Here is an 8,872-nt window from a genome sequence, read left to right as displayed (position 1 = left end):
AAATCAGGTGTTCGTAGGTTTGTGGGTTAAAGTCAGGGTCTGCTATTCGATTCCATTGGTCGACTTCTCTGTTTTTATGCCAATACCAAGCTGTTTTCACTACTGTAGCTCTGTAATAGAGTTTGAAGTCAGGGATGGTAATGCCTCCAGACAATCCTTTATTTATTATGTATACAACTTTCTGCCTCCACACACCAGAGGAGGGCGCCGGAAATCTTTTTACAGATGGTTTGGAGCCACCATGTGGTTGCTGGGAATTGAACTCAGGACCTCTGGAAGAGCAGACAGTGCTCTTAACCACTGAGCCATCTCTCCAGCCCCCGCAATCATAAAATTTAAAACGTTATTAAACCAAAGCCACAATAAGATTGAAGATGGAAAACAGAGTCATAATCAGCACTGCTGCTCAAAGGCAATTCTACATTCTTGACTTAGTTAGGCTTTGTTTTTGCGAAAGGGTTGCACTATTTAGCCCAGGACCTTAAATTCATCCTCCTTCTCCCTTGGTCTTACAAGGATTATAGGTGCATTCCATCAGAATGTTGGGAGCAGTGAGACCCCAGATCCTGAATTTCTTATAATCCCCTGATCTGAGTGCCTACAGCTGCTCTGAGCACGAGACCTTCAGGAGTTCCTGATGGCAGGAGAGTGGTTTCTGGTGGGTTTGGCTGGGGAATGGATATCTCTATATAATCTGCCCCTGAACACAATAAAGGGGGCATTCTTGGGGAATTCGAGGATGACTCGTGTCGCTGTCTCTCTGTCTGTGTGTGTCACTGTATTTTAACTTCCAGCCCCCTTGCCCAAAGCTCGCGAACTGGGTGCCACGCACCGAATGCAGACACGGGGACGCGATGCGCGGCACCTAATTCTACCTATATTCTTATAATTTATTTATTTATATTATGAAAGCTTTGCATACATATATGTCTGTGCATGTTGGGTAATAATGGAAGTCAAAAGATCCCCTGCAACTTGAGTTACCAATAGTTATGAGCTCTGTTGTGGGTGCTGGGGATTAAACCTGAGTCTTCTGTAAAAGCAGAAAATGCTCTCAACCACTGAGCCCTGTCTCTAGCCCTTAATAGACTATGTAAATAAGTACTAAAAACAACTGGCTCAGCTTTGTGCTACATGTCCTTAGACATGTTGTTTTTGGTTACAGAAAACAAATGAAGGAAAGGTAATGTTTAGTTATAGTTCTATAAATTAGATTTAGTCTATATGTTCCCAGGAGACATTATATTCCAATTCAATATTTTTTGTTCAACTTTTCCCAGGCATCAGTTTTTGCTACTACAATTTTTTTAGGCATCAAGAGAGACCCTCACTCAAGTAGTTGCTCTGCCTCCTCTTAATGCTCTTGAACACTTTCCTACCTTTCATCTGCCAAGTTAATGGTTTATGGTGGACAACTAAGTAATATATTTCAATATTCATTATAGTTATTCTTTCTACTAAGGGAAGTATTTAACAAACAAATAAATCAAATCAAATTCAAAAATACTTTAGGAGGGCCTTTTTTCTAAAAACATTATAGGAAATCCTGAGAGAGAAAAAAAGTTAAAGATTTTTAGAAGTAGGAAATCATGAAAAAGGAGCATTTTTAAGGCTCAAGAGTTAAGTTGAGCTCATTTATTTCCTAAGGAAAAATGGACAGCAGAAAGAGAAAGTCAGAATTTTTCTAGCATTATTTCCCAAGTTTTTATTTATTTATGACTCTCGGTAAAATTTGTGGTTAAGAAAATCTGGCAACATTTAAACCAAAAAAATTTACAGTAATAGTTATAACAAAAACAGACCTGTAACTCATCGCACTGAGAAAATGTGTACAGTGTTCACATCCATGTAACTAATAAATGTTAATACATGTGTTGAAGTATACCAACAAATCATGACTACCCAATACACAGCAGGAAAAGATTCATCAGTAAAACTAGGTATCACAATAGCTCCCTCTTTTAGGAAGCTTATAGGCTAATGGGATATGGTTGGTATATAAAGAAATGCAACAACACATTATATACATATTTCTTTATCAGAATGTAACCAGTTAATTAGAATTATTATAAAGAACAACATGGGGTTGGTGAGATGGCATCATGGATAAAGAAGCTGAATGGAAAATCTGACAACCAGATTCCAATCTTCAGGACCCACATGAAAATGAATAGGGAGGAATACATCAAATAAAATTGTTCTTTGAGGGCTGGAGAGATGGCTCAGTGGTTAAGAGCATTGCCTGCTCTTCCAAAGGTCCTGCGTTCATTTCCCAGCAACCACATGGTGGCTCACAACCATCTGTAAAGAGGTCTGGTGCCCTCTTCTGGCCTGCAGACATGCACATAGAATATTGTATACATAATAAATAAATAAATAAATAAATAAATAAATAAATAAATAAATATTAAAAAAATTGTTCTTTGACTGCCACTCCCATGCCATGGCACGTGCATGTGCACACATACACATAATAAAAATATTTAAGTAAGAGAAGAAATTTAATATAGGGTATATTCAGGTAGGAAATAGAAATCATGAAGAAAACAAAGAACTGAACTATTCATGGCTCAAAAACTTAGGAATCCACAGTGAATCAACACTGAGTTTGAGTCTATTCAGTACAATGCACAGTAATCGAAAAGAAAATAAATTGAGAATCGATAACCTCACATTCTGAAATTACCTGAGGATTTTGAACATTGATATTTATCACTCTGTCGAAACCAACATACATCTGGGTCTTGGAGTCGCAGGGGGAAACTAGTATGTGCCCTCAAAAATCTTATTTTGATTCATGTCATAAATTTATGACCATATTAAGTCTCTTAATGTAAGAAGCTTGACTCTGAAGGGGCACCAGAAATAGAGACTGCAGCACACTGGTCCAACTTTTTATGCCTATTAGAAAGAAAAGAAATAAAAATCTGTATTTTTTATCTTCCTATTTATGTCTTCCTCCATGTTTTCCTTTTTGAAGGAAAAAGAACCATAAAGTTCCCAAAAGACAAATGAATTCACCTCATAAAAAATATAGTATACTTGACACCAGCAGAACATTCAAAAAATGAACAAAGCCTCCATGACTTCAATCTTAATCTCTGCATTTCTTTATTAGTTTGAATCTCAAAATTGTCAAAAACACCAAGTTTCTGTACCAGTCCAGAATGTCTTTTTATAAGACAATTTCCTCAGTCAACAAACAAGAGAAATCTATTAATGGTATTAATGCCTGTAAAGGGGATGATTCAAAGATAGTTTGTGGTGGAGCTGCCTGCTTCAGTAAAAACTAGATCTTGTCCAATATTTGTGGGGGAAAATAAGAAGTTTTGAATAATAATGTTTTGGCTTTAGTTTCAAATATTTCCCATAGGCTAAAGCTGTTGAACAGGTGTTCCCTAACTGGTGGCACTGGTTTGTGGGCTTGTAGACCATTCAGAAGACAGATCTGGGGTGAAGTTCATCTCAGGAGTGATAGTTGAGGTTGGATAGCCCTACCATACAGCCTGCTCTGTCACGCACCCCGCCCCCGTGTCTGCGCTCCGTGCGCTGACACCCAGTTCGCTAGCTTCAGGCAAGGGGGCTGGAGGTTAAAATACACAGACACACACAGACAGAGAGACAGCGACATGGGTCATCCTTGAATTCGCCAAGAATGCCCCCTTTATTTTGTTCAGGGGCAGATTATATAGAGGTAGCCATGCCCCAGCTAAACCCGCCAGAAACCACTCTCCTGCCATCAGGAACTCCTGAAGGTCTCGTGCTCAGAGCAGCTGTGGGCACTCAGATCAGGGGATTACAAGAAATTCAGGATCTGGGGTCTCACTGCTCCCAACACTGATCCACCTCTGTTCTCTGGTCCAGGGATATATGATCAAACATTTGCTTTATTCTCTTACCACCACTGTCCAGGATATCCTTACTCCCCTGCCTGCCCTGGAATGATGGACTGTGTGCCCTTAAATCATAGCCAAAATAAATTTTTCTACACCTTGAGTTGCTTTTTGTAGGGTGTTTGGTACCAGCAATGAAAGGGGTAACTAACAAAATTACTGTGCTTAATTCACAGTGTGTTAAACAAATACAAGGAAAAAATGATAGGAATCCCATTTCTGTAAAGTGTACCAATGTGGGGATTATTATAGGAAAGTGTGTACTTCACAGGCATGCTAACTGCAGTGTCCCAAGAGTGAAGACATTGTATTGCTGAGTTGACCGCCCGTTCCAATCTCCTGTTCCGAATGATGTCTCCCTTCACTAATATTGTACAACACCTCAGAAAGGAGAGAGATAGGAAAGAGGGAACCGTTTGTTAAACAATAATTGTAATTTTTTATTTATTTTTTGTTTTTCAAGACAGGATTTTTCTATTGTTTGGAGCCTTTTTGTAATTTTAACACTTGCCTTGTTCCCTGATATAAAAATATCCATTGCCTCACCTTAAAAATTCACTTCACTACAGCTAACATTTTCTTCCTTAATTTCTTTTTCCATTGTTATATCAAAGTGTCATGGCTAAAAAAAAAATTATAAAAGAATGGGATCATAGTTCATAGATAAGAACAATTCTTCATGCCAAAGCAGTAGGAACTTAAAGCAGTGATCACATCCAGAACCTAGAATAGAGTCAAGAACAGTTGGCATTTGGGGAGTATCAGAAAGGAAATGAGGGAGGGTATAGCATGACCAAAATATAATGTATGCAAAGAATTTATTTTTCACAAAAAGCAGCAAAAATGCAGGGAATTCATTTTGACACTTTATTCCCCTTCCCCAGAATCCCAACCAGAGAAAGGATAGCACCTGTAGTAGCTAGGTTTTCCCACCACAATTTGCCTAAACAAGACAATCCCCTAAATGAATGGCCAGGAACTTAAACAGTGTGGCCAGGGACCTATCTCCAGGTAGTTCTAGATTCTGTCAAGTTGAAAGTAAACATATCCATCACGTTTTGCTACAATCTAATATGTTTCCGTTCTCAAGAACATAGCTAGCAATCAGCCAACCTAAGATAGTAATCTTTGTAGAGTTGACGACCACACAAACAGCACTCCTTCATGTTCCCCAAGATGATAACCCAACACCAGGAGCCATTCTCTATACACTGTGTTTCACCTTTGACGATCTTGTAATTCTCCATTTTTTACACTTTTTATAAATATGGGAAAATATAACTAAATTTAAATATTGCTTGGTAGCCTCTTATGTCTTGTAATCTTTTTCTCTACCCTGGCACAAGTAGGCTTATTTACACAACAGTACTATCCTATGACTAATTCGGTCTATTCTGTTAGTCTCGGATCCTTTCTTTTTCTATTCTTGGACACAGATAGATCTTCCTCAAACCAATTGCAATGTTTACACTTGGTCCCTAAGTAACTGAACAAACATATTGTAGTGATAGCCTGGGTATGGAAGGAACTACGATAACAGGTTTTTGACAGTTACAATAAGAATCACACTAGTTCTTTGAAGTATCAAACCTTATTTTAAATTATACACTATTCTACAAAATGATGGCCTTCTTTTTAAGATTTTCATACAATTATATTACTTACGATGGCCATATTCTCTTATTCTATCTCTTGTCCATATCTCCCTTCTGCTGGTTCACTTCCTCTTTCTAAATAACTATCTTCTACTTTCACATCTTATGTATTTTTTAAAAATAAAATCTTGAGTTACTATATGAGAGAATACATGCAATACTTGTGTGCGTGTAGTTTATTTCACTTAACATAATCCTCTCCAGATCCATCCTTTTTGGGGCAAATGATAAAATTGTGTTCATGAGTGGTGAAAGTCCGTTATAACACCAAATATTCAGAGTAACTTTCAAAAAATTTTGATCATCTCTGACTAATATCCTATGCATTTCTTCTTAGCATACACTGATAAAAGGCAAAAATTGTTTATATAATCAACAAATTATTCAATTGAGTTTAGTTCCTTAGAGAAGATACAACTCATAGAATGGATTACAGTGATGGTTTATAGAAATAGGTGTATAAATTTAAAAAAATAACTGAACAATTTGATCCTAAAACCTGAAAATGTGCAGCCAGTGTAAATGTGGCTATTTAAATGTGGGCAATGCAAACAGCAAATCAAGTCCAGGAAAGCAACTCAATCTCGTTTATGGATAGCGTCAGAATCAGATATTCATATGTCAGTGTACAAGAAAGAGGTTGTATTACACTTGGTATAATATTTTGAGTACCATCTATTACTCTCAAGTTTCATGTTTTCACTATTTTTGATATCTAGGATCCACAAATAAGAGAGCAAATAAAAAGAACGATCAAGTTCAAAATCTGTTTATAAGCCAGTGTTGCATTAATAACCAAACCAGATAAGAATACATATACACAAAGAGAAGAACAGAAACGAAAAATACAAGTCAGTATCTGTTGCCCTACCCTAGATGAAGAGCTACAAGTAATCAATGACTTCTGAGAGGGGGACGGTCATTTTATTGTAGGGTAATTCCCTTGATGAACCATTCAATTCCAAACATTCATCCTTAAACACATGTACATTTGTGTAATAGACTGTGTGTGTGAGAGAGAGAGAGAGAGACAGAGACAGGGAGGGAGAGACACAGAGAAAGACAAAGATAGAGACAGACAGATACACACGTACACATACACACACACACACACACACACACAGAGAGAGAGAGAGAGAGAGAGAGAGAGAGAGAGAGAGAGAGAGAGAGAGAGAGAGATAGAGATAGCTCTGTGGGGTTTTTAGTTATCCCTTTCTACCATGTTGGTTTAGGAAGCATAATTTAGGTCATTATGCGAGGCATCAAATTGTTTCTCCTGCTAAGCCATCCCACATGGCCCAAATATTTATTTTACAGCTTCAGTTTTTGCATACAGTCTACTTAACTTCTCTTTTATTGAAGCCAAATTGTAGAGTAAATGGACTAAAAGTCTCAGACTTCATTGAAAAAAAAAACGGACAAAGGTAGGGTATATCTTAAACACTTCTTACCTTAGACAAGAAGGTGTCTAAGCAGTATTTTATGGGTACATTTAGTTAAGCAGAGAGAAACCTGTGTCTGTAGTTAATGTTGAACTACGATGCTGTCTGCCTTCCTAAATGCGTATCAACCTGTCCTACCAAATGGAGCACCACCATAGGGATACACAGGAGGATATTTTTATTTGCAAAGCTTTCTCCTCATCCATTAACTGAATTTTTACCTTTGCCTCTCCTACATGCTTCTTGGTATTTAGCGTTTTAAAACATTTTCAATAAAAAGAAAGCTGACCTCCCAGATCTAGCACCCGGTTGTAATTTCAGATCTTAGTGAACACCCAAACAATCCTTTTGTTAGTAATCCTTGCCAAAGTCTGAATGCAAAAGGTGAAGTCTCCCAAGGGTAGACTCCTTCTTGGCAGAGGAACATCAAGGGGCTGGAAAAATGCTTTGAAAAAGGACTGAAGTTATTGTTTTCTTCATTTTTACCAATTGAAGCTTTAGCTTTGCCAAGTGTGTCTTCAGTGTTTGGCATGCTGTGTCTAGAAGTTAGACTGTTAAGCTCCTCTGAGACGCTTGCTACAGTGGTTCTCATTAAAGAACAACAAGTGATTTACCCCTTCTGATATCTCCCTGAGACTTCACCCTCACACTCCTGACCTGCTTCCACTGCTTAGCTCCTTGTTCTTTTTGGTTTCAGGATTTTGGTAAAATCTGCATGGCTGTAATTTCCACTTACTTTTTTCATTCTGATGTTACTCTGCTTTTATGATTATCACATTTCTACCTAAAGTTACTTATAGCTGTATTATTTTTCATTTCCTTAAAGTATCCTTTAAATCCTGCATGTACAATAATATGTATATATATTTTCCTTATATGATCTTTATTGATTTTATATTACAAAAGTATTGCAGACTATATTACAGAAAAAAAAAAACAGAATGGGAGAAAACTTCTGGTAATTCTGTTATCCAAAAGTTATCATTTCTTACACTTGGTGCACAACCCTTCCAATCTTTTCTTTGTACATTCAGTGTTTTAAAATACATTATCACATTGTCTATGCTGATTTAAAATGTTATTTTTTACTCAATAATACAACATGGATTTTTAGAAGATGGAACAGTAGTACTTCATGGGATATGTTAGAAATTACATTTCAATATTTAGATAACTCCTTTATTTTTATCCAAAAACTATGTGGGTGATAAAAACTTGTCACAATTGAAATATTTTTCTTTAGCACACATTTCTCAACAGAAAATGGTTAGGTATGAAAGCTGCTAAGGCTTTTGAATGGATCTTCTTATGTGTCTTATAAAAAATGCTATGCTAATGCTATGCTAACTAAGGTTCCTTCAGCAAGCATAAAAACCACCCCTCTGGCCAGGTGGTGGTGGCACACGCCTTTAATCCCAGCACTCGGGAGGCAGAGGCAGGAGGATCTCTGTGAGTTCGAGACCAGCCTGGTCTACAGAGCTAGTTCCAGGACAGGCTCCAAAGCCACAGAGAAACCCTGTCTCGAAAAACCAAAAAAAAAAAAAACCCTCTGTCACTGGCAAAGGACACAGTCATTAAAATCTATGCCATTCAGGAATAAAAATATAACTGCGTTAATAAGTATTTCTTCTATTTGTTTGTATTTATTTACCAGCAGTTCAACATGAAAAATGGGACCGCAATGTCAACTACAGAGAATGAACCTACACGCGAGCTGACAGCTGACATGAACCATTATTATCTCTTCATGCTCATTTCCTCAGTAGTTCCATTGATCAGTACTTTCTGTATTGAATATAGATCTGATCATGGGGGACAACCCCATTCTGGACCCATGGTATCCTCGGTGTGCCTAATGCCTCTCATAACCATTGGAATCTCC

The sequence above is a fragment of the Microtus ochrogaster genome, linkage group LG3 (assembly GCF_000317375.1).
Source record: "Microtus ochrogaster isolate Prairie Vole_2 linkage group LG3, MicOch1.0, whole genome shotgun sequence".
NCBI lineage: Eukaryota > Metazoa > Chordata > Mammalia > Rodentia > Cricetidae > Microtus > Microtus ochrogaster.
This window is presented reverse-complemented; position numbering follows the sequence as displayed.